Source organism: Bos indicus x Bos taurus, chromosome 4 (genome assembly GCF_003369695.1).
Source record: "Bos indicus x Bos taurus breed Angus x Brahman F1 hybrid chromosome 4, Bos_hybrid_MaternalHap_v2.0, whole genome shotgun sequence".
Classification (NCBI taxonomy): Eukaryota; Metazoa; Chordata; class Mammalia; order Artiodactyla; family Bovidae; genus Bos; species Bos indicus x Bos taurus.
In genome coordinates, this window is record NC_040079.1 from 63,851,546 (window position 1) to 63,879,494 (window position 27,949).

Consider the following 27,949-nt stretch of genomic DNA (forward strand, 5'->3'; position numbering starts at 1 on the left):
TCATCTCCTTGCAGTCACAGGGACACTTCTTCTGCAGCTCCACAGTTCCAAATCCTCAATTCTTTGGCACTCAGCCTTCTTTTTCCAAGCCTTCAGTTTATAAGAGGGGGTCAATATAAGACAGAGGATTGGTTGTTTCCTAAATGATCTAGTCTGAAGAACAAAAGGATCTGCATTTGCCTCCCTGAGTGGAGCCAGGAGTTGTCTGTCTGTCCTGGATTAATGCCTTGCCCATGAGGTGCAGTGGCAGGAGGGAGCCAGGACAGGAAAGGAAGGCAAAGGAGTAGAAAAAGAAATAGAAGGGACTGTTTAACTGACTCATGTCCTGATAGGGAAAGAGAAGGAAAGTTTTGTATGTTTTTTTGGACTTTGTATATGTTCACAAGAGGCTCAGAAAGAGACTTTTTTTTTTTTTTTTTGGCAGTGGGCTCTGTCTGCATGCCCTTCCTGGGATTACCATGTCTTTTGACCCCAGGGCCAATGCACTGCCTCATCCATCGTGAGGCCCCTGGGAGAGCCTTGCTGTAGCTCCTCAGATGGTTCTGATTGGCAACCACCTGTGGGTGAGCCGGGCCCAGCCCCACACACCACACCTTGCTGTGACACCTGGAGACCATTGCGGTGTAGAACAGCCTGGAAGGAGGAGGTTCCAGCTTCACAGTGTGGATGCCGGCCGCAATTTAGGGAACACAGGCCCTTCTCTCTCCTGGAAAGACCAGGGTCATCTGGCCAGAACTCCACCAGTGAACTCCAGTCTCCAAAGCAAGGCTCTTGGGTAAGAACAAGAAAACCAGGAGGGTTAGAATAACACAAAATAATAGCTTTTCTTTTTTTTTTCTAACAGCAGTCTGTGATGGAAAAGAACAATTTTGGTGTGTGTGACATTTGGACTGAGGCATCTTGGGGAGTTAAACTGCACAAACCATTGTATTATAACCCATTTTTATGTCTTAGAATGAGAATTTTAATGGAAACAAGATCTCTCTGAGTTATGGTGTATAAAATAATTTCATTCCCGCTTAAAATAATGACCCCATTTAAATTCAGTAGAGGATGAGCAAAAGAAACAGATCATCAGAAAAGATTGGTAATCTATCCCCTCTGTAAATGAATTTGCCCGGAAGAAGCTGTGAAAAGGAGAAAGAATTCTAGGACTATGAACTATCTTTCAACAGAGTCAGGAAATATATTTTCTTTTAAAGAGGAAATTTAAAATATTCTTATTGGAATCCATATGTCTACTTACTCTCATTTGGTGAAGATAAAAACTTCTCAGTAAATTTTTTTTATAGGGGAAACCTTACTGAAATATAATTTTGCTTTGCAGGATGATGAAAGGATTAAAAAAAAAACAGTGAAAAGCAACTCAGAACAAACTTAATTCCCTCTAATGAACAAGCATTGGGCGTATACATGGTGCCCACCTGTGTGGGCTGACACTGCAGAGGATTTAAAGGTCTAGGGTGTCATCCTGCCTCCAAATGGGTTTCTGATCTGGTTGTGCAAATAAAATGTGTAAGAAACCAGTCATGATCTGTTACCATGACAGGAAAAAGCAGGTCCGTGGCTGTCCAACAATCACCTGGGAGACTTAGACCCAGGTGCTTGGATCCTACTCTCCATGATTCTGACTTAGCAGGCAGGGGTTGGAATTGGGGATTCATGGTTTTACAAAGCTGCTGTGATGAGTCTGATGAGCAGTTTGGTAGAGTGGCTGGACAAATGATGGATTCAGTATAAGCTTGTGTTTGGATTCTGTATCTATGCATGAGTTACAGTGAGGTCCTCACCTCTCTTGACTCTATTCCTGACTTTAGAGAATTTTGTCTGTAAAGTGGGAGTGTTTTGCTGCTGGTGAGAACCAGGAAGTTGATAAAGTCTTTCAGGCTCTGTTGTTTATAAGTCACTAATAAATTGTATATAAATAGGGGGACATCTGATCATCTGTGGTTATTAGTTTTAATCCCCAGGGAACACTATTAGTCTCTTGTCAAGGACCTGTAAAAGTCTTCAGAAGAACCCTCCATTTCTTTCTGCACATAGCTTTTCTCTTTCCTCTCCCTTCCTCTCTCCTTTCTCAACGTGCTTGGCTGAGGCTCCACTTTAAGGGGCTGTTCACTTGTCTAGGGGGCCAATGGATGGCTATTCTAATAGCAGAAGATGTGAATGAGAACCTGGGAATGCTGAAGGGCGAGGAGTCTGTCGGAGGAAGCCAGACAAGGGGTCTGCTCCACTTTCTGTTCCAGGAGAGCAGATAATAATTATTTTTGCAGTAGAAGCTTTGCAGTAAGTATCATGACCTGGGGGCTTCCTTGGAACATGAGACACACAGGTCTGGCCAGGCTGGTCAACTTTCCCGCAGTTTGTCTTTTTCACAGGTTGAAAAAATTGTGATCAATCTTGATCTCAAGACACAGATTTCAGTTTTGTTTTTAGGAAAAGTGATGCTGCTCAGGGTCCTTAGAATCCCCCTGCCCTGAACCCCAGTTACATCAGAATATGCCTCGTGGCCGTTTGGAATGGGACCTTCCTATCTTGTGTATTTTCATCTGAAGACGTTTTATGGGTTCTTGGACAGAATACTAACATTTCCTGGGTACTGAGAATCACATCTAGAAATGGTCACCCTCCTGTTTGGTATAACAGCTTTAAGTGACTCGGAGTTGGTGGGATTAAAAACAATCAATACCAAATAGTCAGTAGTCACCTGGAACCAATGAGTGATGGGCCGTGAAGTGAGTCCAGTGATTAGTTCAGTCTTCAGCACCCAAGGAGCAAAATTGTTGCAACAGGGGCTCGATCAGCTATTAGGTGGTGAGGTGCAACTCTTTAAACTGCAAGGATTAAAAACCTATCCAATTTAGTTGCATTTTCTGTTTTTTTAAGAGTTCATTTGGATACAACTGGTGTTACCTCTGAATTTCTCACCATCCAAGAGAAATTAAACTGCACGTAGAGGAAGGTGACATTAGTGATCAAAAACAGAGAAATTTTAAATTTTGTTCTTTCTCTTCTTTACTTCAAGGTTGGTCTTGCCAATAAAGTATGTAGGGATTTTTCTGTAGACAATTGCTTTTAGGCCAGGAATGTGGGGCTTCCCAAGTGGCACAGTGGTAAAGAATCTGCCTGCTAATACAGGAGACACAAAGATGCACATTCAATCCCTGGGTCAAGAAGATTCCCTGGAGTAGGAAATGGCAACCTACTCCAGTATTCTTGCGTGGAAAATTCCATGGATAGAGGGGGCTGAGGGACTACAGTCCATGGGGTCGCAAAGAGTTGGATATGACTGAGCATGCACTTGCCTCGTGAGGAGTAGGATGTAAATGTTAATAAGGGTAGAAAAGGCCCCTTTGGAGTGATGTACATATCCCACCTGTCAGGCTGTGACATCTTTTCCCAGATGGAAGCTGGCAAATGCTGCCTGTGTCTTCTCCACACATAAAGAATAAATGGGCTGTGGAAACAGAAGTCATGATCCTAATTTCTCTTTGTTTCTTGGCCTCCTCTGACTCTCACATCCTCTTTTGAGTTGTGAAACATGATTCATTCTTCATGCATGAATCCTCAAAGAAATGGATTGTAACAAGCTTATTCCATGAGGAATATCCTTCCTGAATGTGGAATACTGCTGCTACAGAACATTTATTGTCTGATGAACGAACAGGGCAGGTCAAACAATCAAAACACAAGTTAATAATTGAATTATGGTTTCTTGAATGCTAAAAATGTCTAATGTTCCATGCCCCAAAGTGGTTTCAAATATTGCCACCAAAAGGCTAAGTTAGAATTCTATTCCACATCCTCCTCACTGATTCCACCCAACTTAGCAAACTTCTTTAATAGCGATGAGATGGGGTCAACTTCTGAATTACTGTAAATCCATTTAGGGACTCGAAAACAGTTTCTTACAGACTCAAAAAATAATGATGGAAAAGACATTAGCCTTTGAGGTACATTCCAGGACCTATTTTTAAACTTCATTTAGAACAGATGACAGAAAACCCAGGTTCTTTCCAGAATACTTGTGGTAGTCACAAAGGAATCATTCATAATTGTTTCCTCATGCCCTCAGTGAAAGCTGTACCTCCTCTGAGCCTAGAACTTCATGTGACCCTCTCAGATTTTGCCTTGTCATTGTGTATTTGTGCTTTACCCTTTGCATGATGTTCGCATCTGGGCATCCCCAGGCTATAACTGATGGCTCAATAATGGGAATTTGTGTAACTGGATTAAGCTAGGATGGGTTTCCAGGCTGCCTGCATTGCCTCGACTTGCAACAGAACCAAGTGGTGCGGACTAATAGGAGAGGAGGGACATCTGGTGGCAGTTGGTTATTTCGGAGGAAGGAGGACAATTTGAAGGAAGAAAGAAGGCAAGAGTTAAAATACAGTGTGATGCTGAAGGGAGAGTGAATGGTTGCATCAGACATAGGACAGCTGGGGGCCACACCTGGGAGAAACAGCCACCCAGCTAGGGGGCCACCTTCATGGTGGGAAGATGGTAGGCTTTGGAATGGAAGGACTTGCCTTTGAATCTGGACCTGTTGCTCACGAGCTGTGTGACACTGGCTGAGTTACTTACCTTTTCTGAGCCTTGGCCTCATCATCTATAAAATGAGAAAAATACCCACCTCACAGTGTTGCCGTGAAGATTGGACAGAGTGACACCTAGCACTTGTTAAGAACGTGGTTAATGAGAGTGGCCATTCCTTTTCTTATTCACATAAAGAAGGTGAGTAGGGTTTGAGGTGAGGGAGAAATTTTCTGCTGACTCTAGTGAGGGGCTTGTAGTTCTTTTGGATTTGGAGAAATTCCCTGGAAGGAGCCTCTCTGACCCCGCTTTTAGGAAGGTCCACACAAGGTAAGTGATTGTCAGGCCTCTGTTGGGAAGTATCTTCTATGAAACAACAAGAATTTATTAAGTTCCAGTGTCTTTTCACCATGCAGACATGCTGCCCTCCTGGAAATTATCCCTAAGAGGGGAGACAAGATTACCACACAGAGGCAAAACAAGAGAGAAGGCATGGTTAAGTTTCCAATTTTGTGGCCCAGAGACTAAGAGCTGGAAAAATTCAGAGGAAGGAAGGCATCCTCCTGAGCAGACAATAGGCTGGCCATCATTCCTGGGAAAGTCTCCATTCCCTGGAAGGCTGGGATGGTTGGTCATTCTACCTTCAGAGAGAAGGTTGATACCATTTGGAAGATTGCTCCAGATGGCCACCTTTTCTCTCTATAGACCTACATACGACCTCACCCCAACTATGGCTTCTTCTCAAGACTCAGTTCAAGGTGAACTGAACTTCTATCTTTGATCCCAATCTCTTTTCCTAACCTGGGACCATGCTCTGATTAGTCAATCTGTCCCCTTCCACTAGCTCATTCTTTTCCTGTAGATACCTGTTTGAGACCCATTCACAGAGATCTTTCTCCCTTTACCCCTCCTGGCCACTATCTTTTGTTCTTACTCTCCTTGTCTAGACTTCTCAATACACAGCCTACACTCACTGTCTCTTAACCTCCCATCCATTCCTCAAATCATGATGCAATCTGACACTTGCACCTGTCTACTGAAACTGTCCTTGTTAAGGTTATAACGGATGGCCTCATTGCTAGATCCCATGACCATTTCTCAAACTTGTTCTTTTTTCCCCAATAAATTTATTTATTTTTGGCTGCACTGGATCTTTGTTGCTGCACATGGACTTTTTCTAGTTGCAGCAAACAGGAGTTACTCTCTAGTTGTGGTTCATGGGCTTCTCATTGTGGGGGGTTCTCTTGTCATGCAGCATAGGCTCCAGGGTGCGCAGGCTCAGTAGTTGTAGTACTGGGCTTAGCTGCCCTGCAGCATGTGGAATCTTCTCAGACCACTGATCAAACCCATGTCTCCTGCATCAGCAGGTGGATTCTTAACCAGTGGACCACCAGGGAAGTCCTTAGACTTCTTCACAAATCTTTTTGTTGCGTTTGACATTGTTCATCATTCACTTCGCGAAACTCCTCACCCCCTTGACCTCTGGGTCAGCACTGTCCTGGGTTCATTCTGTGCTTCTAGGATTTCTCTTCTATTTCTTCCTAGTGCCCCTCTTGCTCTACCTGCCTCTTCACTGTTGCTGTTCCTGCTCTTCTGGATTACTTCATTTTATGTTATCGAATGCCTTTTTTTTAATTTATAGATGAACGTATTCATCTATTTCTTCAATCTAGATCTTTCTACTGTGCTTCAGGTATAGAGCTAATTACCTGTTCAGTATCCAGACTTAGATAACATGTCCCATATAAAACTAATCGTCTTTCCCCATGAAATTTACTCTTCTTGTATCCCCTGGCTTAGCTGGGAGCATCACCATCTGCAAACCAGAACTTGAGGGCCACCTCTGCTCCCTTTTCCTTACTTACCATACACAATTTAGTCATCAAGGTTTTTTATTTTACCTTCTATTAATAAATCATTTCTCACATCCATTCTTTCCTCCCCCTACCCCCGCCCCCAGCTGTGCCCTACTTAGGCTCATTACTGTTTGTCTGAATGATCACCTTCCTAACTGGTTTCTCAGACTCAAGGTTGGTTTGTTTCAAGTTCTCATTCTGCAAAGTCATTAGAATAATCTTTCTAAAAATGTAAGTCTATATTCTCCCTGGTAAAAAATCTATAGTAGTTCCCAAATCCTGCAGTGGGTCCTTACTCATAGCATGTCATTTCCACTGCAATGTCTTCATTCATGGTGTCCCTTCTGTTTGGGGGGACATTTTCTAATCCTTCCCTCTCAACACCTCTTCTTCAGATATTCAGACTCTTCTCAGACAGAGTCTCTAAAACATTTTTGGATTTATTACCTCAGGGAGACTTACCCTAAAATTTTCAGGCACCAGAAAGACTTGGAGTTGGGCACACTAGATTATTATCTTAGGTCTGCTTCCTGATAGCTGTATGGCTTTGGGAAGGGAGCTTAACCTCTCTCCACCTTAGTTCTCTTTATAAAAGTGAGAATGAAAAAAAAAAAGTGAGAATGATAATCATCAACCTAATGGTATGTTTGAAGAGAAATAACATGCTTGTGAAGCACTTAGCATAACCCTTGGCTCATAGTCAGTTTTACCAGGATTCTAATCACCATGGCAATAGAAACCATGTCTTAAAAAAAAAAAAACAATTAAGGCAAAAAGGAAATTTATTGACTCACAGAACCTGGGTCTCAGGGACAATTGCACCTAGGAATTCATAAACCATCAGGGCCATCCTACTCCTCTCTCGATCCTCTGTCTTCTGTGTGTTGGCTTTATTCTTTTTAATTTTTTTTATTTGCCTACAGATTTATCCTTCCAGATACAAGAACCATGGCACCAGCAACTTCCGGTTTAATGTGAATGTCTTTCTTATTCATCCATGAATCTTTAGTGCCTGACAGTGTCTGGCAACAGAAGGAGACTTTCTGAATAAATGAATAAAGAAACCTCAGCTATTAGGGATGTATTTATGTACATGTGTCTTTCCTACAATTTTCTGCTTGTTCATAATATTTTGGGATAATAAGTCTATCGTTCTCCTAGGCCTTGAAAGCCCACTCTCCTGTTTAGTAGTGGTAGCTCTTTACTCATCAAAGGCAGATTGTGAATTCTGCAAGAAGAAAGGTGGTGTAATATGGAAAGATTTGAGTTGTCAGTTGAGCAAAGAAAGACTTTATTAACATGGAGTGTTAACGTCAGCCTCTAATCCACTGCTTGGTGGACTCTGACCAGGCTGAGTCAGAGGCTGTCAAGTCATGTTGTCTTTAAACATGTGCCTGCTGTCCTGAGGCGGGATAACTATGGGAAGCTCAGTTGTCAGGGAAGACAGGAAGGGAATCTTGCAGAGAAAGGAGGTGAGTGGATTGCCTTTGTTATTACTTTAGTCTCTCTGCAGATTTGTCTGTTATTTCAGACGTGAGGGAAAAAAGACACTTTGCCAATAGTGGTGAAGTTCTTTACACTCTGAATTTATTGCAGGATCAACAAATTTGTGGGTGTCTGGTGCAAAATGGAAAGGCAGGCCCCTTGTCTGTAAATTACTAAGAATTTCAAGAAGGCAACAGTAGGGCATTAAACCAAGCCCAGGGTTCTGTGCAAATGCATAGGGTGCCTTGCATTTGCTCCAGTATTCTTGCCTGTAAAATTCTATGGACAGAGGAGCCTGGTGGGCCACAGTCCATTGGGCTGCAAAGAGTGAGACACCACTGAACATTTAGAGTGGTTCTCCAAAGCTCATCTGAGAGATTAGAAATGAGACATTATGGATCTATAGCCTATGGTATTACTTATGCTATTCTCTTTAGTTACTGGTTTATATATTCTATTTTATTTTTATTTTGGACTTCCTGACATCCCCTGCAAAGCTATTACCTATATCAGAGATATAATCTGTCCCCTGCAATTTGCTCTCTTTTGCCTCCTTTTTAGGAAGTTAGGTATACATGAAAAGATGCTAAAGTTGAGTACTCGCATCGAACTGTCTGCCTTGCATTTCCCCCGCAAGATCAGGAGAAGAATTTTGCTTTTCCATGAAGGGATTTAAAGGTACAGAAGACAAAAATATAGTTGTGTGTATTTTTATTTAAAATATTCATTTAAAAAGCACATGAATTTTACTAGTTCAATGTGTCAGATGCTTCTGCTTAGGCAAAAGGGAATTTCTTTGAAAGACATTGGTTAATGTGAAGAAATCCGAGAAAAAATTGGCAACAAGCCTTCAGAAATGAGAGATGGAACTTCTGCTTCTGATCAAGACTGAGTAACTGGGAATGGATTCTAGAGTGTGAAATATAAAACTGCAAGATGAATGAGGAAACAGGACACTCTATTTCATGGTGCAGGAATCCCAAGGTGAACCAATCAAATGCTGGGTGATATGCAAGCACTAGAATATTCTAGCAGATAAGCAGACAAAGCATAATACATACCAGGCAGGATGCTGGAATACCAGCAGTATTATTCTTGTGTCCCTATTGACAGAAGTTTTTTTTCTTCTACCCTGTCTGTAGTCATCTTGGGCTGGGGCCAGTGATGGCATGAACTAAAACTAAGATAACATCTGGAAGATGAAAGCAATTGTGGAAAAGTGTAAAGATCTTATTTTTCTTTCAAGGTCAATTCATGTTGATCTCGTGTTGGAACAGACTGAGGTCTCCCAGGAAAATTTCATTTTTTTCCTTCCTCTTCTCTCTCTCTCTGCTCCATTGCCTTAGCCAGATCTTCGGTCTATAATTTCTGTGGCAAATTTTCTGCCTTCAACACGATTTCCTGTGATAGAGTAGTCAAGCTAAATGAAGCATCAGGAAATTCATACCTATGAATAAGCAGAACTGCTGTGTGTTCATTGTAAACGGGCAACCTCAAAATCTATTGAAAGAAGGGGATCCTGCTTCACAGACTTCAAGGTGAAGGTTACATTTTTTCTGAGTTTGATTGACTCCCAGAGACAGATGTGGATGAGAGTTTATCTTGTTCAACATGTGCAGGAGATTAAACTTGTGCCTCCTGTCACCTGCTTGTGCCTATATCGTGATGTCATCAATGCTAAACACAAAAATGGAAAAAAGCCCTCACAGTGGATGGAGATCTCCGCATTTCCCAGTGACTGCTTCCCATCTAAGAGGTGGTAACACGGCTGAAATCTCTGAGGCCAAAATTTACACAATCTTTCAGTGCTGAAAGGTGGTGTTTTAGCAGCTCATTCCCTTAAAACCTACATATGTAACCAAAGGCAAACAGCTCATGCATTCTGAATTCTAAAAAGGATCTAGAGTGAAGGATGGAGAATTTTTCCACTAGGTGGTAGGATTTTGCCATGGTCCTAAGTCTCAATGTGGAGAGGAGGGAAAGTAACTTGAAATTAAGAAGAGTTGAGTCAAGATAGAAAGTGACAGTAATAATGACACTACACACAGATTGAATAGATTTTTTTTTTCTTGGCACAAACAGAGAAAATTACTCCTAATGCTATTCTTGAATTAAGCAAAAATAACACAATTAAATGATTCTAAAATTTCAGAATAAAACTGGGACTTTAAAGTTCACTCTTAGGGTGTCTTAGTTTGTAGTTTATACTCTTTAATACCCATTGAATTGTTTTCCTTTTTTTTTTTAAAATTGAAGTATAGTTGATTCATAATGTTGTGCTGGCCTCTGGTATACAGCAAAGTGATTCAGTTATATATATAAGATTATGTATGCGTTTATATACATATATAAATATACTGGGCTTCCTCAACGGCTCAGTGGGTAAAGAATCTGCCTTCAGTGCATTAGACGAAGGAGATGAGGGTTTGATCCCTTGGCTGGGAAGATCCCCTGGAGGGCATGGCAACCCACTCTAGTACTCTTGCCTGGAAAATCCCATGGACAGAGGATCCTTGCCATAAGATCACAGAGTTGGACATGACTGAAACTACTGAGCACATATAAATATATGTAATATATGAAGCATTATATATATAAAACTATATATATATTTCATAATATATATACATAAAAATATATATACATAAAAATATATGTAATATATAAAGGGTTATATATATAACTATATTATATAAATATATTTTTCATATTCTTTTCCATTATGGTTTATTACACTTGTTGAACTTTATATCATGTGTATGTTTTACATATTAAAAAAATCAGTAAAAATTTGAGTCTTTTAATTTTTTAACCATCTTTAATGTTTTCAGGACTTCAGTCCTCTCCAGTGGTTGAGTGTCTTTTAGCAAGTATGTCCCTCCAGCATTTGCCAGAATTGGTTGTTTTATTAACAATGTCTTTTTTATATTAGTGCTTCTGAGAATGAAAACTCAGAAGACTGGAGAGAGAAAAATCTCAAAAGATAAAATTACTTACATCAAAACAGTTTTCATTGATTATCTAGTTTCTTTCTAAGGAAATCATTTGTCTGATTATTTAAATGCTATTATATTGATAACAATAATTATTGTGCATCCCACAAAATATGCTTCTAAACTATCACTCCTAGTACTAATTAGGAAGTAAGATTAGATAATATTCCATGTTTTTAAAGTTTTTGCTTGGCCAAGGACTTTAAGGGTTTATATTTCCATCCGGTTTCTCTGAATAAAATCTTGTCTCCTTCAGTTAAGTTCAGTCGCTCAGTCATGTCCAACTCTTTGCAACCCCATGAATCGCAGCATGCCAGGCCTCCCTGTCCATCACCAACTCCCAGAGTTCACTCAGACTCACGTCCATCGAGTCAGTGATGCCATCCAGCCATCTCATCCTCTGTCGTCCCCTTCTCCTCCTGCCCCCAATCCCTCCCAGCATCAGAGTCTTTTCCAATGAGTCAACTCTTCACATGAGGTGGCCAAAGTACTGGAGTTTCAGCTTTACCATCATTCCTTCCAAAGAACACCCAGGAATGATCTCCTTTAGAATGGACTGGTTGGATCTCCTTGCAGTCCAAGGGACTCGCAAGAGTCTTCTCCAACACCACAGTTCAAAAGCATCAATTCTTCAGCGCTCAGCTTTCTTCACAGTCCAACTCTCACATCCATACATGACCACAGGAAAAACCATAGCCTTGACTAGATGGACCTTTGTTGGCAAAGTAATGTCTCTGCTTTTGAATATGCTATCTAGGTTGGTCATAACTTTCCTTCCAAGGAGTAAGTGTCTTTTAATTTCATGGCTGCAGTCACCATCTGTCTCCTTAAGAAAACTCTCTTAATTTTCTATATCCAGTAAATGAGGCTTTCCCTAGTGGCTCAGGTGGTAAAGAATCTGCCTGCAATGTGGGAGACCTGGGTTCGATCCTTGGGTTGGGAAGATCCTCTGAAGAAGGGAAGGGCTACCCACTCCAATATTTTGGCCTGGAGAATTTCATGGACTGCATGCTGCTGCTGCTGCTAAGTTGCTTCAGTCATGTCCAACTCTGTGCGACCCCATAGACGGCAGCCCACCAGACTCCCCTGTCCCTGGGATTTTCCAGGCAAGAACACTGGAGTGGGTTGCCATGTCCTTCTCCAATGCATGCAAGTGAAAAGTGAAAGTGAAGTTGCTCAGTCATGTCCAACTCTTAGTGACCCCATGGACTGCAGCCTACCAGGCTCCTCCGTTCATGGGATTTTCCAGGCAAGAGTACTGGAGTGGGGTGCCATTGCCTTCTCCATGGACTGCATAGATTAGATTAAATAAGGTTAGATAATATTCCATGTTTTTAAAGTTTTTACTTGGCCAAGGAGTTAGTGTTTATATTTCCGTAATTAATAATTAATCTTTAATTTTCCATATCCAGTAAGTGAATCTTCCTGATCCTATCATCATTGCCCTGTGTGACACCCTGGCCCTTCTCCTTGGATCTTTTGAGAAGCATAGAAGACTCTCTTGAAAACAGGATTCAGTTCTCACCTCAGTAGTTTTGGTCAGGCTCTATGATTAATAATTAATTTTAGGCCTTAGATAAAGTTTGGCTAGATATTGTTTCTTTGAATCCTTTTGTGGTCTAAACTCACAGTGTAATTTACCATCCAGAACATACTCCTGACCTTTTGGCCTTTCTGCTATCTGGATCTTTCTTCCAGGGTAGAACTTGCTTTCCTTTCATGAAAAATTCACAAATTGAAAGTTATTTTTGTAGTGGAATTGGGCTTGGTCTCTTGTTAATCCTCTCATTGATTTGAGGTACTTCGCTTCATACAGTAAAATGATACATCTGACTCACTGAGTGCGTGTTCTGGAGTTTTGTCCTGTTGTATGCTGTTTTCGGAAGGTCTTCTTGTGCTCTTGTGGCACTCTTTCATGGGTTATTTGTCGAAAAATTATTATCGATTGCCTTTTTTTTTTTGTTAGACACTGCATAGAGTGCTGAGGAGATATAGATACCTAAGGTAGTCTCTGACTTCACAGATAATATCTAGCATGGGGTACAGAGGAGTGAGTTGACAATGATAACAGAGTACAAAAAGTTAGAATTGGAAAGGTGCAAGATGTCACAGGAGTCCAGAGAATGGGAGTCTAATCCGTACTTGGATGGCCAGGAAAGTGTATCAGCTACTTGCTGGGTAACAAACTGGATGAAAACTTAGAGGCACAATGCCACCATTTTGTTACACTCATAGAATTCGGTGTTCAGGAATTTGGGAAGAGCACAGTGGAATCAATTCTCTGTTTTACAATATCTGAGACCTCAGCCAAGAAGACTCAAATGGCTGGGGGTAACTTGATGGCTGAGGGCTGGAATCATTGGTGTTTTCACTCACATGTTGGCACCTGAGCAGAGGGTATCAACTGGAACACCTTCATATGGCACATTATATTATCTGAGGGCCCCAGATCAACAAATCAGGAAGGACATTTCAAGGGCCTAGAGATCAGCTCCCAGGAGCCAGTGACAAAGGCCAGACCTCTATTTTGGGTGAGGTTAATTCTTCACTATGCATTGGGTTTATGCATAGCGTTCATGGAGGGAAAGTATGTCTGGTGATTGAGAAAACAGAGGTGCTCTTGTAAGAAACAGAACTAGGAAGTGGATAAGGTTGGGAGATGAGAACAGGAACAGAGGAGCATGTTCCTGAATTGCGCTTTTGTGTCTGGCACAGTCCCACATCCAAGAACATTAATTGACTTCAGAATGGCCATGGTGGTGGAGCTGGCAACTCTGTCCCGGCAGCAAGGGAGGTGGTCAGTGGCTAAGGTGGGAAGTGCAGATGGTTTCAAGGCCCCAAAGACAGACAGTGATGGAGTTTCTGGGGCACCTGTATCCACATCTTACCCTGCCCAGCAAGTCTCAGATTAGGAAAATGACCTCTGAATAGTCCTCCTACCAGGCACTTTGGGGGCAATTGCTCTTCATAAATGTCTCCAGTAACAAACCTAATCTTTATGCAGAACACAGGGTATACAGATCTCAAACTGGCTTCTCTCAATAACTTCCAAATAAATGTTCATTTTCCTAGCAGACCCATAACACTTCCTGTTCACAACAACCCTTACTTTATTCGAGTCCAAATTTGCCTTTGATTTTTCTTTGTAAAGATGTTTTGGGGATGAACAGAGCCAAAAAGCTTTCCCTGGGTATGCTTCTGCTTTCAACCAAGAGAAAAATTCCCAAGACCCCTGGGCCCTCTTGACTACAGAGTCTTTGAATTGCCATTGCTTTTGCCTGGAGCCTTCCTGATGATGGCAGCAAAGCTGTAAATTAAGGAAGAGCCAAAGCCAGGAATTTTAGTGGGGCTCTGCAAAGCTCTGTGCAGATGTTCCTGGAGCTTGGAAAACACATACAAGTTCTCAGAGAGGTAACAGGCTGGGCTGCTGCAGGAGCCCAGGGACTTTTCCTCTCCTTCCCTTATGGGGTTGGGGAGGTGGGTGTTGGGTAAGGGGGTAGGGAGATGGAGGGAACGAAGCATCGAGTCCCTCATTCTCCTGAAAGATCGCAAAGCTCCCTGCTGTTGACTGTCTTCCATCCTTGCAGGGCTGGGCTGTCTATGTGTCTCTCCGATTGTGGAAAGGAGATGAGCCCCCGGTATATGCTGTTTCTCAGAATTTCCCACACTCTTAACAGAGTCTAAAGTTGGGAGGAAGAGACCTATTGGGGTCCCTTCCAGAGGCCAGTCTTTCTGACACACTATCCAGCTGACCAGCCACTACTAATATCCTCACAGTTCTCTGCCAAGGGTACCACCTTCCCATGTCCCCTCAACTCTTCTCCCAGAATTACCTGTATGCAAATCTAATCAATAGGTCTCAGTGAGGCAGAGACCAGATTGGTAACTGTATCTGTATCACAAAGCCTAGAAGAGAGGTGCAGCCTTATCTGGCATATGGGTTGAAACCTTCCCTTCATGCATCTATTTGCCTCCACTTGTGCAACAAGAAGCCCCATAGGATGCTGTCTTTGAGCCTTGTTTATTTGAGAGAAACTGACAGCTGTGTTCTTAGTGAGTGGCATCACCTGGGGCTAGATCTTTCACTGAAGAGTCAGTGGAGTGGCTTCACTGCCTGATTGTCATGAGATTCATACAGAACAGAAAGGGACTGCTTCCTCCAAATAGAGAGTTGCTGGCAGGCAAAAATGGGAACCATCTACTGCTGTTGATTGATAGCAAGATGCTGGGTAGAGTGGAAGAGCTTCCCTCACTATAATTCTGTGCACTGTGGTGCTTGATCCAACCCGTATCTTGGATGCTGCTTCTGAAATGGGTTGGGGGAGACCCCCAAAGGCTGAACTGGTGATGAAATGGTGAAGGGAGGGTGACTTGGCTTCCTTCTGTGGGTTGGCAGATGAATTATTGGGTCCTCTGTTCTGCCTTTCCCTGCGAGTGTCTAGAAACACTGGTGTAGGGCAGGGCAGCAGCGGAGCCCAGCAACTTTCTCCTGTGAACTGTCACCCACATAGACCTCCCTCATCTTGTACATGCTGCTTCTATCCAGGGCGGGGAGAAGGAGTTCCTCCTTGGGGCAATGAGGAGACACTGGGTTAATCTGACCCATTCCATTTTTAAAGGCTTATTTTTATCAGTTGTGGGTGAGATGGAGTCAGAAGGTAGTTGATGTGGTTTAGGTTTGAGTGGTAACCAGTCTCCTATTTCCATTCATGATGATCGAATGTGGATGGGTTTTTGGGGAGAAGGTAGGATGAGAGCAGGCTCACAGAAAGGAGGGGAGGGCCCGCAATGGGAGTTGGCTCCAGGCAGAACACCTAGAGAGCAGGGAAGATTGATAGTCGTAGGTGCACGAAGTCAACAGACAGGGCAAGGAGGAAAAGACATCTTCCCAGAAGGAAAGGCCGTGGGTGGAGATGCGTAAAGGAAAGAAGGTTCAATGGAGGATTTGCAAGTCAAGAGTGATTTAATAAAACAGCCATATAGAAAAAGGGATTTGAAGAGAATTGTGATATTTGTGAATCAGCCATTCAGATAAATAATTTTAGCTGTCATGGTAGAAAATATGCATTAGTTTATGGGGTGTACAAAGTAAAATCTAGGATGCAAAGATTAGAGATGGATGTCCCTTGTCACCTGTACTTTGATAATCTGATTCTGTAGCCCCTTAACAGAAGCTAACTTACATTTATTCTATGTTTACTATGGGCCAGGCATGAGGCTAACCATGTGACTAGGATTATCTCATTTAATCCTCATAAAAAACCTATGGACAGGCGCTATCTAAGCAAAGTTTAAAAAATAATTTTATTTATTTGTTTATTTTGGACTGTGCTGGATCGTCATTGCTGCTTGAGCTTTTCTCTTGAGTGGGGGCGACTCTCTAGGTGTTATGCACAGGCTTCTCACTGTTGCGGCTTCTCTTGTTGCAGAACGTGGGCTCTAGGGCGTGCGGGCCCCCGTAGTTGCAGCATGTGGGCTCCAGAGCACAGGCTCAGTAGTTAGTGCACAGGCTTAGGTGCTCCATGGCACGTGGGATCTTCCTGAACCGGGGATCGAACCTGTGTTTCCTGCATTGGTAGGCAGATTCTTTACCACTGAGCCACCAGGGAACCCTTAAACAGTTTATAGTTGGAGGAACAGGCTTAAGGAGCTGGCCAATTGTGTGAAATCACAGGACTGGGTTTTGGAGCGCAGTGGCAGGATTCCAGGGCCAGGGGATGGAACCCTTTCACCCATTCCCACTTGCCTCCTTGGCCCAGTGTATGTTTCCTCAGGCTGCCATCATAAAGGACACATCCTGGGTGACTTAGAAGAGCAGAAGCTTACTGTTTCACAGTTTAGAGAACAGAACTCCGGGGTGAAGTTGTCAGCAGGCCTGTGCTCTTTCTGAAGGTGCTCAGGAAGGATCAGTTCGGGCCTCTCTCCTCGTTTCTAGTAGTGTAACTCACATCTTCACAAGGCATCCTTCCAGAGCCTGTTTCTTCACACGGTGTACTTTTATGAGGACATCAGTCCTACGGGATCAGGGACCCACCCTCCACCAGGATGACTTCATCTGGACTAGTTGCACTTGTAACAATCCTAGTTCCAAATCAGATCATATCCTGAGGCACTGGGGGGTTAGGATGTCAACATATGGATTTGGGGGAGGAAGGGGACACAATTCAACCCTTAGCAACATCCAGGGAGCCACGGACAGGGGTCCTGCCTCCAGGCAGTCCTCTCGGCCTATTCCTGCTTCTGCCTGGGCCTCTGGCAAGGTCGCCTGTGCCGAAGGGGCATCCCTCTGGCTCTGCTGCTGGCTCTGGGGCTCAGCTGTGGCACGTACGCTGTAGCCATGGGCTTGGCTGGATAGGCTGGAGTCGTTGCCAGGGGCACATTTGTTCTTCCCCTGCCAGCTGCATCTTTGTCATCACCACTGTGTCTTGCTGACCTGCTGGCAAACCTCCTGCTCATCTTTGTTCTCTGTTTCTGTCCATTGTCTGCAAAATAGACTCCAAGCCTCCAAATGTATGCTTGTATGTCTGCAATGTCCGTGTAATTGTTTAATAGGTGCTTTTCGAAAATGACTTCATCCCAGTTGCAGGTGCCCTGTGATCCATCTCCCCCTTTCTGCCTGTGGCCTTAAAAATTGGTCTCCCCCCTACCTGCTACAACTCCATGGAGGGACATGTAAACAGCATACCTGCTTGGGGGGGTCCCACAGTCTTTAAGAATGAAATTATCAGCATTCTTTCTCTGTCTTTGACTGACTTTAAGAGTGGAGGCCTGTTGATCTAATTTCCTGGCTGGTTTCTATGCAGCAGCATATTGGATAGAAAACTGTGATTTGAATGACTCTATTAACTCCCCAGAAAAGCCAGCCTCATTGTTTTCCCTCATCTTTTGAATTTGGAAGTCTGCAGAGGACACATACAGTCACATTCCCCTTTCCTGTAGAATGTTCCAATCAGCAGTCAGCATAATGAAATCCAATTAATGTGTTAGGCTGTTGTGATTCTAAAAATATTTCACATCCCCAGGAGGAGCTGTGGAAATTGGAGGAATCAAGGTATTATAGCAAACTCATAATTTGCAGAGAGGTTCTTCAATCATTCTGAAGGTGGTAAATTTGTTCTTGAGAAAAAAAAATAGATCACCTCTCCAAAATGAGGCTGTCTCTGAGACCCTGTTGATGATTCTTTCTTCAGACGCCGGCCCTTGCATGCAATGTAGTGATCCCTTGGTTTGGATATGTATGAATTATTAAGGTCGGTTAATTAACACATTTTTCTTCTGCTGAAGTAATTAGACGAATAGAGCTCTTGCCCTCTTTTCTGGCTTCATTGGCAATTGCTCAGGGCTGAACAGAGGCAGTAAACATATTGCCACATGGATGTTAACCAGAGAAGTAATTTTTTGTTTTTCATGTGATTTCTGAAGCATCTTCCCTGCAATCTAAGGCAGCTTCCACCTGGGGAGTGAAGCAGGAGGGCTGTGGGGAGCTGGAGGAGAGACAGGGGGTGAGGAACAGGCAGCAAGTCTTCACACAAGGCTGCTGGAGAGCATCTTCTAGATGCCCGCTATTCACATGTCGTTCTGCCCAATTTTAGGCTTTGCATCTTATAAATTTGTGCTTCCCTCACGAAGGCTCTGTATCATTTCTCCAAAGGTTATTCTCCAGTGTGAAGAGTTATTACAACTGCATGTATTAATATTCCAAGGTCATTTTCTTTCTGTTCCCAGTGTAGCCACAGAGTTCATAGTTGCCAGAAATTAGAATTTGGTATGTGCAAAGTGATTTTTTTCCTGTCATTTGTGTTTTCTGATTTTCTAGGTCATTGGTTCCCAAGACTGGCTCTGCATGAGAATCATCTGGGGAGCATAATAAAGGGCAGTTTCCCAGCCTTTGACTCATGTTCATTGTCTCACAGTCTCTGTGGACAGGGCCTGGAAATCTGGATTTAAAAAAGTCTCTCAGAGTGGGACTTGCTTGGCAGTCCAGTGGTTAGGAGTCTGAGCTTCTACCACAAAGAGCCCGAGTTCAATACCTAGTCAGGGGGCTAAGATCCCACCTGCCGCATGGCATGGCCAAAAATAAATGAATAAAGTGTATACAGTTCAAGGGCTTTAAAAAAAATATCTCGCAGGGTGAGGCTGATTCTCAGTCAAAGTTTAGGAACCACTGTTCTTTGTAATAATCATGTAAATGACAAAACAGCATCTCTCCTGTTCTCTGCTGACATTCTTCTGGTCAGGGCTGATCTCCAGTCTAGGAAGGCCCCTTGATCCCCGGGCAAACATGCAAAGTGGCTTGGTCTGTGGGTGTTATAGGTCTTCGTTTGCATCACTTGACCTTTTTTTTTTCCTTCTATGGCTTCTGCCCACCAAAACAACCAGAATTTTATGGAAATTATCTGCTGTGAGAAGGCTGATTGACTGAGATCACGACCATAGAGAAGAAGGATAAGACATAGTTTCCAACCACCAGCCTTCCCACAGCGTCAGTTTCCTCACCTGTGAAATAGATTTAATAATAGCAACCCCATGTGACTGTGAGGGAGAAACTAGTTGATGTATATGAGAGTCCTAAGTAGATTTTAAAAACTGGAAGCTGGTGATGATGATTTTGTCAAACTCTGAGGCAAGGGAGCAGAATGGAGGCTGGACAAGAGAGGAGGCAGACACTGTGCTGTCTTAGGGTACATCAAGGGGACCAGCGGCGGCATGCCTGGGCCATGGTATACAGTCCGTAAGTAAGTGTTTCCTTGCAATCATCGTCTTGCTGAGGATTTATGTGGTTTTTTGATAATTTCCCCCATCTTTTATACTTCATGGTCATCTTTGCTGAGTTTAACAATATTTTGCCTTCAAAAATATTGTGCATACAGGGGAAGGTCCCCCGTGGTGTGATTCACCCTAGCTTCACACCTCCCAGAATGGCCCCAAAGACAGGTCTATGTGTGGGGGTGATGAGGGTGGGCTGGTCACTAAGACCCACCTTAGGAACTTGGAGATTGCTTGCACAGACTTGCTAGGGCTCCCAAGAAAAACGTGAAGTGAGAATTATGACTGGTGGTAGGGCTCAGAGACTGTAAAGGTTAGAATGCATGATTAAAGCTGTGATTGAAGATGTACCCAGCTTTGGGAGCTCTTGAAGACAGCAGAGTTGAAGCTAGGGCTCTGTAACTGGGATACTGGGTCACGCTTGTTGTCAGGCAGGAGAATATCAGATTCCAAGGGCTTTGTATGCATTTCCCCATTTAAGTCTTAAAACAGCTCTGAAGCAAATAAGAGGAGCATATTATAAGGGGAGCATAATCTTTTATCTGTAATTCTGAAACCCCAAAATCTTTGAAAGTTTTTTTAGTAACACATTTGAATGTGAAACTGACCTGAAATCTTTTGATAGGAAAACCTGACTTGAATTTATGTGAAGCTATTTATAGTTTTGACTTATCCCAATCAGTGTGAATATTCATATGTTTTGCTGCAGAAATATTCATGGATTTGATTACAGGGGCCTGCATCAGACCTTGCTGTTTGTGTTGGATAAAATATGATAAAGGCAATGTGTTACTGTCCTGTAATCCAGAAAATCTAACTTCTGGAAACACATCTGACTCCACTCTGAGTTTGGAAGAAGGGATTTACATTCCATTCTCCACTTCTATAGAAAAACTAAAGCTCAGAGAGGTGAAGTAATTTGTCTGGGGTCCCAGAGCGCCTCCATTGAGAGCTATGGTTCCAACATAAGTCTGTTTCGAGCTGTTCTGCTAAAAACTGCTGTTTCTGCTTGGTTTTGAATCATGTCCCCTGAATCTCTCCTTTTTGTTACCCTGGTTTTGTGGGTAGGCCCCAGGAAGAGGGGTGTGTGTGTGTGTGTCTGTATGTCTGTGAGTATGGTGGGGACTGGAGTCAAGTCGTCTCCCTTCATTACTCACATTGGTTCACTCTCCACTCCAGAAACACTTTATGTTTATCCTAAAATGGAAGTCTGATAATATTACTCATCTGCCTAAAATCTTTCAGTGCTGCTGGAAAACCCAGTTCAAACACCTTAGAGTGGGATGTAAAATCCTCTCTGAACTGGCACTCGCCTGACGGTAGCAGTGGTGCTTAAGAGTGCGGACTTGAGCTGGATTGGAAGGTGAAAGCCTCCTTTGCTGCTGCCTAGGTGTGAGTGACTTTGGGCACGTCGCTTATCCTTTGCCTCAATTTTTTTTGTCCGTAAAATAATGGTAATGGAGTCATCTACCACCTGAGGCTGTGTGAGGAGTGAATGAAAAGCAATGTAAACTATTTAGTATACACAATAAGCACCCAGGTGATCTTAGCTGTTATTATTACTGTTTCCCCAGCCTTTAAAAAATATTACCTGGCTTTATAGAGATATGACTGACACATAACAATGTGAAAGTTTAAGATGTACGATGTGTTGATTTGATCTCTTGACCCTTTTCTCTTGCTGCCTTCTTCCTCTCCCACCAACTCCATGTCTTGATTCTTCCCCCAGAACATGGAAGACCATGGCTACCTCCTTGTTTTCACTAATGTTTTTTCCTTTGTCCTATTGCTCATTGGCACGTCAACCATCACGTCAACCATCTGTTTATATTTTACCGACTCAGCTCAAGGGACATCCCCTTGGAGATTTTCTGAACTCGCCCTCCTCCTCCCTATCCTTTGGGCCTCCCTGTGGCTACATTTGTATTTCATGGCCACCTACAATGTTTTAAAGTTCTTGGTGTGCTGATTTGTCTTTTTCTGAATTTTAAGGACCTTGAGAACAAGTTCTATAAATACATCCCCAGTCCCTGGCAGAGTCTAACACAAGTCACGTAATCAATGTGTGTGGGTAAATGCTACGGAGATAATTCTTTTCCACTTGGTAGGGATTTCTGCTTTGGATGCTATTTACAAGTACTGAAACCCACTCTTACTAATTTGAACTGAAAAGGAATTTATTAAAAGATACAAGGTAGCTCACAGGATTTCCAAGAAGCCAGAGACTGGGACTGGGATTTTTTAAGCCAGGAACAAGATGTAAGCTATGTCAGTTCATTGTTCTGGGGTACGTCTTCTTGCCATGCTGGTCCTGACACTGAGCATGCACACTGCCTCTAGCTCATCCCCACTGCTGCCTCTGTAAGTTGATGGCCTCTCCTGCCCCCCTCCCTGATCCTCACCAGCAGGTAGTCATGGAGAACCCAGGTGTTGACTTCTAATTGTGTTGCTTTCTTCCAAGTTGAAATCTCCATGGATGCACTTGATGGGTGGAGTGAGGCTGGCAAGGGGAAGACATCTAATTTGAGAAAGCCTGGGTTCATTTCCTGGGTATGACCACCACAGAAAGGGGTTTGGAAGATGCTGAGGGGACAGAATGTCTCATGTAGAAAGAATGGCATTGACAGCCAGAATTTACACCAGTGGTGGAGGAGTGGTGGGTGAACTAGGTCGTGAGTAAGGAGGTTTCCTGGGCAGCAGAAGGAGAATTTTCATAGACTTCGAGTGGGAAACTCCCAAGACTCTGTGGGGAAAATGAGGAAGACATTTGAGCTGAAAGTTCTAGATCCTGGCTTTTCTCACCTGTGTTCATCACTGTCTGCTTGCCATCAAGACTGATGTCTGGAGGAGTGAGTATCATGTTCATGCATCACAGCTGCTCTTCTCTCTGAATTGTTAACTGTGAGTCATTCATTGGTAGCAAAAGAAAAAAAAAAGAAGGAATTATTTCTTGTCTAAGTCACTGCTGTTCAACAAATGTTCTGTATCTGCGTTGTCCACCAGCCACACATGGATAGCACTTGAAAGGTGGCTAATGTGACATAGGAACTGAATTTTTATGTTAATCAATTTCTTTAAACGTAAATAGACACAGGTGGCTAATGGCGACCTTGTCGGATAATGCGCATCTAGATAATTTGACCTGTTTAGGAAGGCAAGAGGTTTTACTTTTTTTAATATGGAAAAAGTATTTTCATAACAATTGCTACTTCTTGGCAAGTAAAACCTTTATTGATAAAAGTGTTCCGTAGCATGTTGATTTAGCAACAAACAAATAGTAAAATACTAGATTTAATCATCAGCAGTGATTCCTTACTTGAAGCTTTGTTAAACTAAGAATCTAAAAGCTAGAGTTGGCAATAACAGTATTTTCCTAGTAAATCACTTTGGAAAGCGCTATTATTTACCAAAACTAGAAAAAGGGTTGATATTTAGGACTCAGGCCATATATAAGAGCCACTTTGGTGGACTTGTGATAACACAGACTGCAGGGTTGTACCCCAAAGCCTGAGATTCTGTGGGTCTCAGGTGGGACAAGAATTGATGCTTCTAGCAAGTTCTCAGGTGATGCTTCTGCTGCTGGGCTGGGGCAACACTTCAAGGACCTCTGACTTAGGAAACTCTCTGTTCAATAAAATTAAACCAAGTTTTGCATTGTAGGGCATTTCTGAATCTTTGATCTACACATGTTACTCTGCTACTCTGAAGCTCCTAGGGGAACTATGTATGCAGCACATCACACGCTGATTTGTTCATAAAACCCTTTTCTCAGTATCCCATGGGCTGGAGTTGGAAAAACACAATTCTGTGGAATTCTGTTGAGTTAAACAAAAAGCTTAGTTTCCCATTCTTCTGCTTTGTCTATGCAGTCACAGAAACGTTATTCCCTGGGGCTCAAATCTGAGATGGCTTTTCTTTTCTATCTGTCCTCTCCTCACAGGAGGGCTCATCTAGGGCTATGGCTTTAATGGCAGAGGGACACCCAATTTGACATCTCCACCCAGTCTCTCCTCTGAACTCTACAGACTGTATCTGCTGCCTACCTGGCATTTTCATCTGAAAATGAGCTGAGCTCATGTTTATAGCTCCCCACTGATCCAATCTGACTCTTCTCCTGGTTTCCCCTTCTCAGTAAATGGCATCACCATCTACCACATGTACTATCATCAAATTCATCAGCAAGATCTATCATTTCTGCAAAAATAAAAAGGTGTATGTAAGAGTGTATGCATATGCACTTGCATATACATGAACACTGCCATAATACATATGTGTATATAAATGTACACACTCGTATATATGTATATTTGTATCTCCTTTTATCTGTCGATAATGCTACATGCTAGTTCAAGATGGGAGCCATCTTCAATTACATCATCACATTCTTTTTTAAAAAAATATGATTTTCTGGGCCATGCCATCCTGGAGGTTAAAGTGGGGTTAAAATATAAGAGAGGATAGAAAAGTATTTCTTTAACTTTGCTCCCGTCTGTAATTGTGGAAACTCAAATTGTTCTTAGATCTTTCCAGCTGGTTCAGGAAGATAATGAAATGTTTTGCGTGTGCTCGGGAACTGGTCCTCTCTGTCAGCCTGCCCACTCTTCCTCCTGCTGGTGTGGCGGGGTCGCCCATCAATCAGAGAGGAGCCCAGATGCAGGTCATTCTCCTACTTCTCCATCCCAGGGAGAGGGGAGTCCCACACTGTGCCCAGCCTGCTCTCCTTCTCTGCTCTATCGAGCTCCATCTACATTCCTCTGAAGTGGGATAGGAAAGAATACTGAACTCCTCCATATTCTCCATCTAATTGGAAATTCAGTGAAATAGGTCAGATTCAGTAGGTCTGGGTTAAGTGTAAGGATCTACGCTGTCTTCATGGTAGGTAGAAGCCATTTGAATTTCCTTCCCTCTGAGATTTTTGCCTAGGAGAAAACACAACCCAAGACCAGCTCTTTCTTTCCATTTTTGTTAAAACCTAAACTCACTGAAGAGCTGGTCTGGTAGCTGACTCTGGTCCCAGCATGACTTCTTGTGAAATATTTGAAACAGCTTTCTATTTCTTCTCAATTTTCTTGCAACTCTCTCTTTAAATTAGATTCTTTGTTCAAAAATTTCTTGCTTGCCTGGCATATAATTGGTGGGACACCATGTACCTCCCTAATACCCTCATTATCATTAGTGACTGTTATTAATTAATTGTTTCCAAAAAGAATCCTTCAGAAAGCTTTGCTTCTTGGCAAGTACTATACATTGCTTTCAGAATTATATCAGTTATTTTAAGAACCATTTATAGTCCATTTGGCTATGATTTATTATATAATGTTATTTATTCAATTTAAATTTCAGCAGAGTGTAATAATCATGGTATTTCAAAAATATGGATATATGGATGTTTGCTTCTCTTTATATAAGTAGGTAAAAGCATAATCAGTCTTTTCTTCTCTAGAAGTGACATAGAGGAAAAATGTAATCTCTCTCCTCATGTTAGTATTTTGGGAAATGGTTTGGAAATCAGAGTTATTTAAATATTAGATGCAAATGTGCATTTTTATGAACATTTCTCCATTTAAATGTTTAAAACATTTCTCTCCACTTAAATGTTCAAAAATTCTCATCAAATCTCTTCAAAAATAATGATTAGAGGAAAAAGAATCCAGTGTTTAGGACAAAAACAACTTAGAAACTTATCAATTTTTCCTGTTATCATGAAGCTAATTTGAATAATTTTTTTAAACAGTTTATTAACTGATCTAAATCTCCCATTCAACTGAGGGACTGACATCACCTGTGTACTCATTAAAGTTGAAATGGTTGTGATTATGTCAGCTTCTTTTTTCTCTCCTGGACCATTTTCTTCCTTAGGAGATAGCTCTTCCTCCCCTGTGGGGCACAGATCTGTGCCTGATATTCAACTGCATGAGTGGTCGGGAGCAGTGATACTTCTGAATTCACAGAAGACTGAGCGCTGAAATTGCCTTCTGTCTCTTCTCTTCCACACTTGATTTCCCTGTGAACTGTTGATCACATTCTACCCCAATCCTGTGATTCACAGCATTTAAACAAGTCTTCTTGCTATCTAGCTTCCCCCTTTAAAGAACATGGCTGTTTTCTTCTTTTCTTTCTCCTAAGTTAAGTTGCCTCTGAAATTCAAAGCTTTCTTGCAGGAGACAGTTTTTCTCACAGGAAACAATTTTCACCTGCAGGGAGCACTTTGTACATCAAATAGAAGTAGACTCCTTTGGGGTACCTGCTCACAATAACCACCCACCTCACCTTCATGTGGGAACTGTCTCCCAGTCCACAGGGGTGGCCCCCAGGAGCCAGGCTGATACCAAGTCTTGACTACCTCCTCTAGCATAGGGGTTAGCACTTGACCCAACCTGAGTCTACTGTGGTCGCTCTCCTCAGAAAGTGAGAGTGGGATTCATCTCTGTGAATGAGCAGAATTTCATCTCTGTGAGTGACTTTCCAGCCTCTAGAACTGTGAGAAATAAATCTGTGGCCACCTAGTTTTATGGTGTTTTGTTAGAGCAGCCCGAATGGACCAGGACACAGGGCAACAGCAGAGCTCAGAGGTACCTGAGGAAATGAGGAAGGCCTTTTAGAGCCTGGGTTTGGAACTGGCACACTTTAACATCAGCTTCATTTTGCTTTCCTAGTAAGTCAAGGGTTGAATCCAACATTTAGATGTAGATGAATATACTCTGCCCCTTGGTAGAACTATAAGTCATAAGGCGCGTTGCATGGACATGAGGCCTGAGGGATAAGTGGTGGGTAAGGAGAAGGATCAAAGCCAATGATGTAATCTATTGCATACATGAACTTCGGGTTTATCTGTTGGGTGACCCATGCACCCTTATGTGGGCTAGAAAATAGATAGAATGCATTTGCCCTGGGAGGAAGGACAAAGCAGATACAAAGAATCAGAAAGAAGGGATAGAGAGCTCTGATGACTTCCCTGTTACCTATTCCAGGTCATTTTTTTTTTTTTAATTGAAGAACAGTTGCTGTATAATATACTATTGTTACAGGTTTGCAATACAGTGACTTGCAATTTTGAAAGTTATACTCTATTTATAGTTATTATAAAATATTTGCTGTATTCCCTCATGTTGTATAGTATTTATATCCTTATAGCTTATTTTATGGAGAAGGCAATGGCACCCACTCCAGTACTCTTGCCTGGAAAATCCCATGGATGGAGGAGCCTGGTAGGCTGCAGTCCATGGGGTCGCTAAGAGTCGGACACCACTGAATCGACTTAGCAGTAGCTGCAGCAGCTTATTTTATACATGATTAATTGTACCTTTTGATCCTCCAGCCCTATATTGTCCCTCCCCGACTCCTTCCCACTAGTAGCTTCTAGTTTGTTCTCTATATCTGTGAACCTGCTTCTTTTTTGTTATATTCACTAGTTTGTTGTATCTTTTAGATTCCAAATATAAGTGATATCATACAGTATTTGTCTTTGTCTGACTTACTTCACTTAATATAATGCCCTCCAAGTCCGTTCATGTTACTGCATATGGCAAAATTTTGTTCTTTTTTATGCCTGAGTAGTAGTCCATTGGAGAGGGCAATGGCACCCCACTCCAGTACTCTTGCCTGGAGAATCCCATGGACAGAGGAGCCTGGTAGGCTGTAGTCCATGGGGTTGCGAAGAGTCGGACACGACTGAGCGACTTCACTTTCACTTTTCACTTTCATGCATTGGAGAAGGAAATGGCAACCCACTCCAGTGTTCTTGCCTGGAGAATCCCAGGGACAGTGGAGCCTGGTGGGCTGCCATCTGTGGGGTCGCACAGAGTTGGACACGACTGAAGTGAATTAGCAGCAGTAGCAGTATTCCATTATACATATGTATTATACATTTTATATATATGTATAGTATATATGTATAATACAGATATATATCTAAAAATATATCACATCTTTATCTGTTCTTCTGTTGATGGACACTTAGGTTGCTTCCCTAACTTGGCAATTGTAAATAATGCTGCAGTGAACATATGGGTGCATATACCTTATTGAATTAGTGTTTTTGTATTCTTAGGATAAATACTAAGAAGTGGAATAGCTGCATCATATGGGAGTTCTATTTTTAACTTTTTGAGGAATCTCTGTGTGATTTTCCATAGTGGTTGCACCAATTTACAGTTCCACCAACAGTGTATGAAGGTTTTCTTTTCTCCACAGCCACTCCAACATTTGTTATTTCTTGTCTTTTTGATAATAGCCATTCTAACAGGTATGAGGTGATATCTCATTGTGGTTTTGATTTGCATTTCCTTAATAATTAGTGATGTTGGGCGTTTTTTT

General features: G+C 42.3%; 1 long non-coding RNA gene across 1 annotated transcript in view; it reads left to right on the plus strand.

Annotated features, from left to right (window-relative positions):
- Nucleotides 1-27,949, plus strand: part of LOC113891482 — a 64,964-nt gene continuing 37,015 nt past the window's right edge. Inside the window, exon 1 of the long non-coding RNA XR_003510772.1 lies at nucleotides 1-775. This is a non-coding gene — a long non-coding RNA (uncharacterized LOC113891482). The remainder of the gene's footprint in view (nucleotides 776-27,949) is intronic.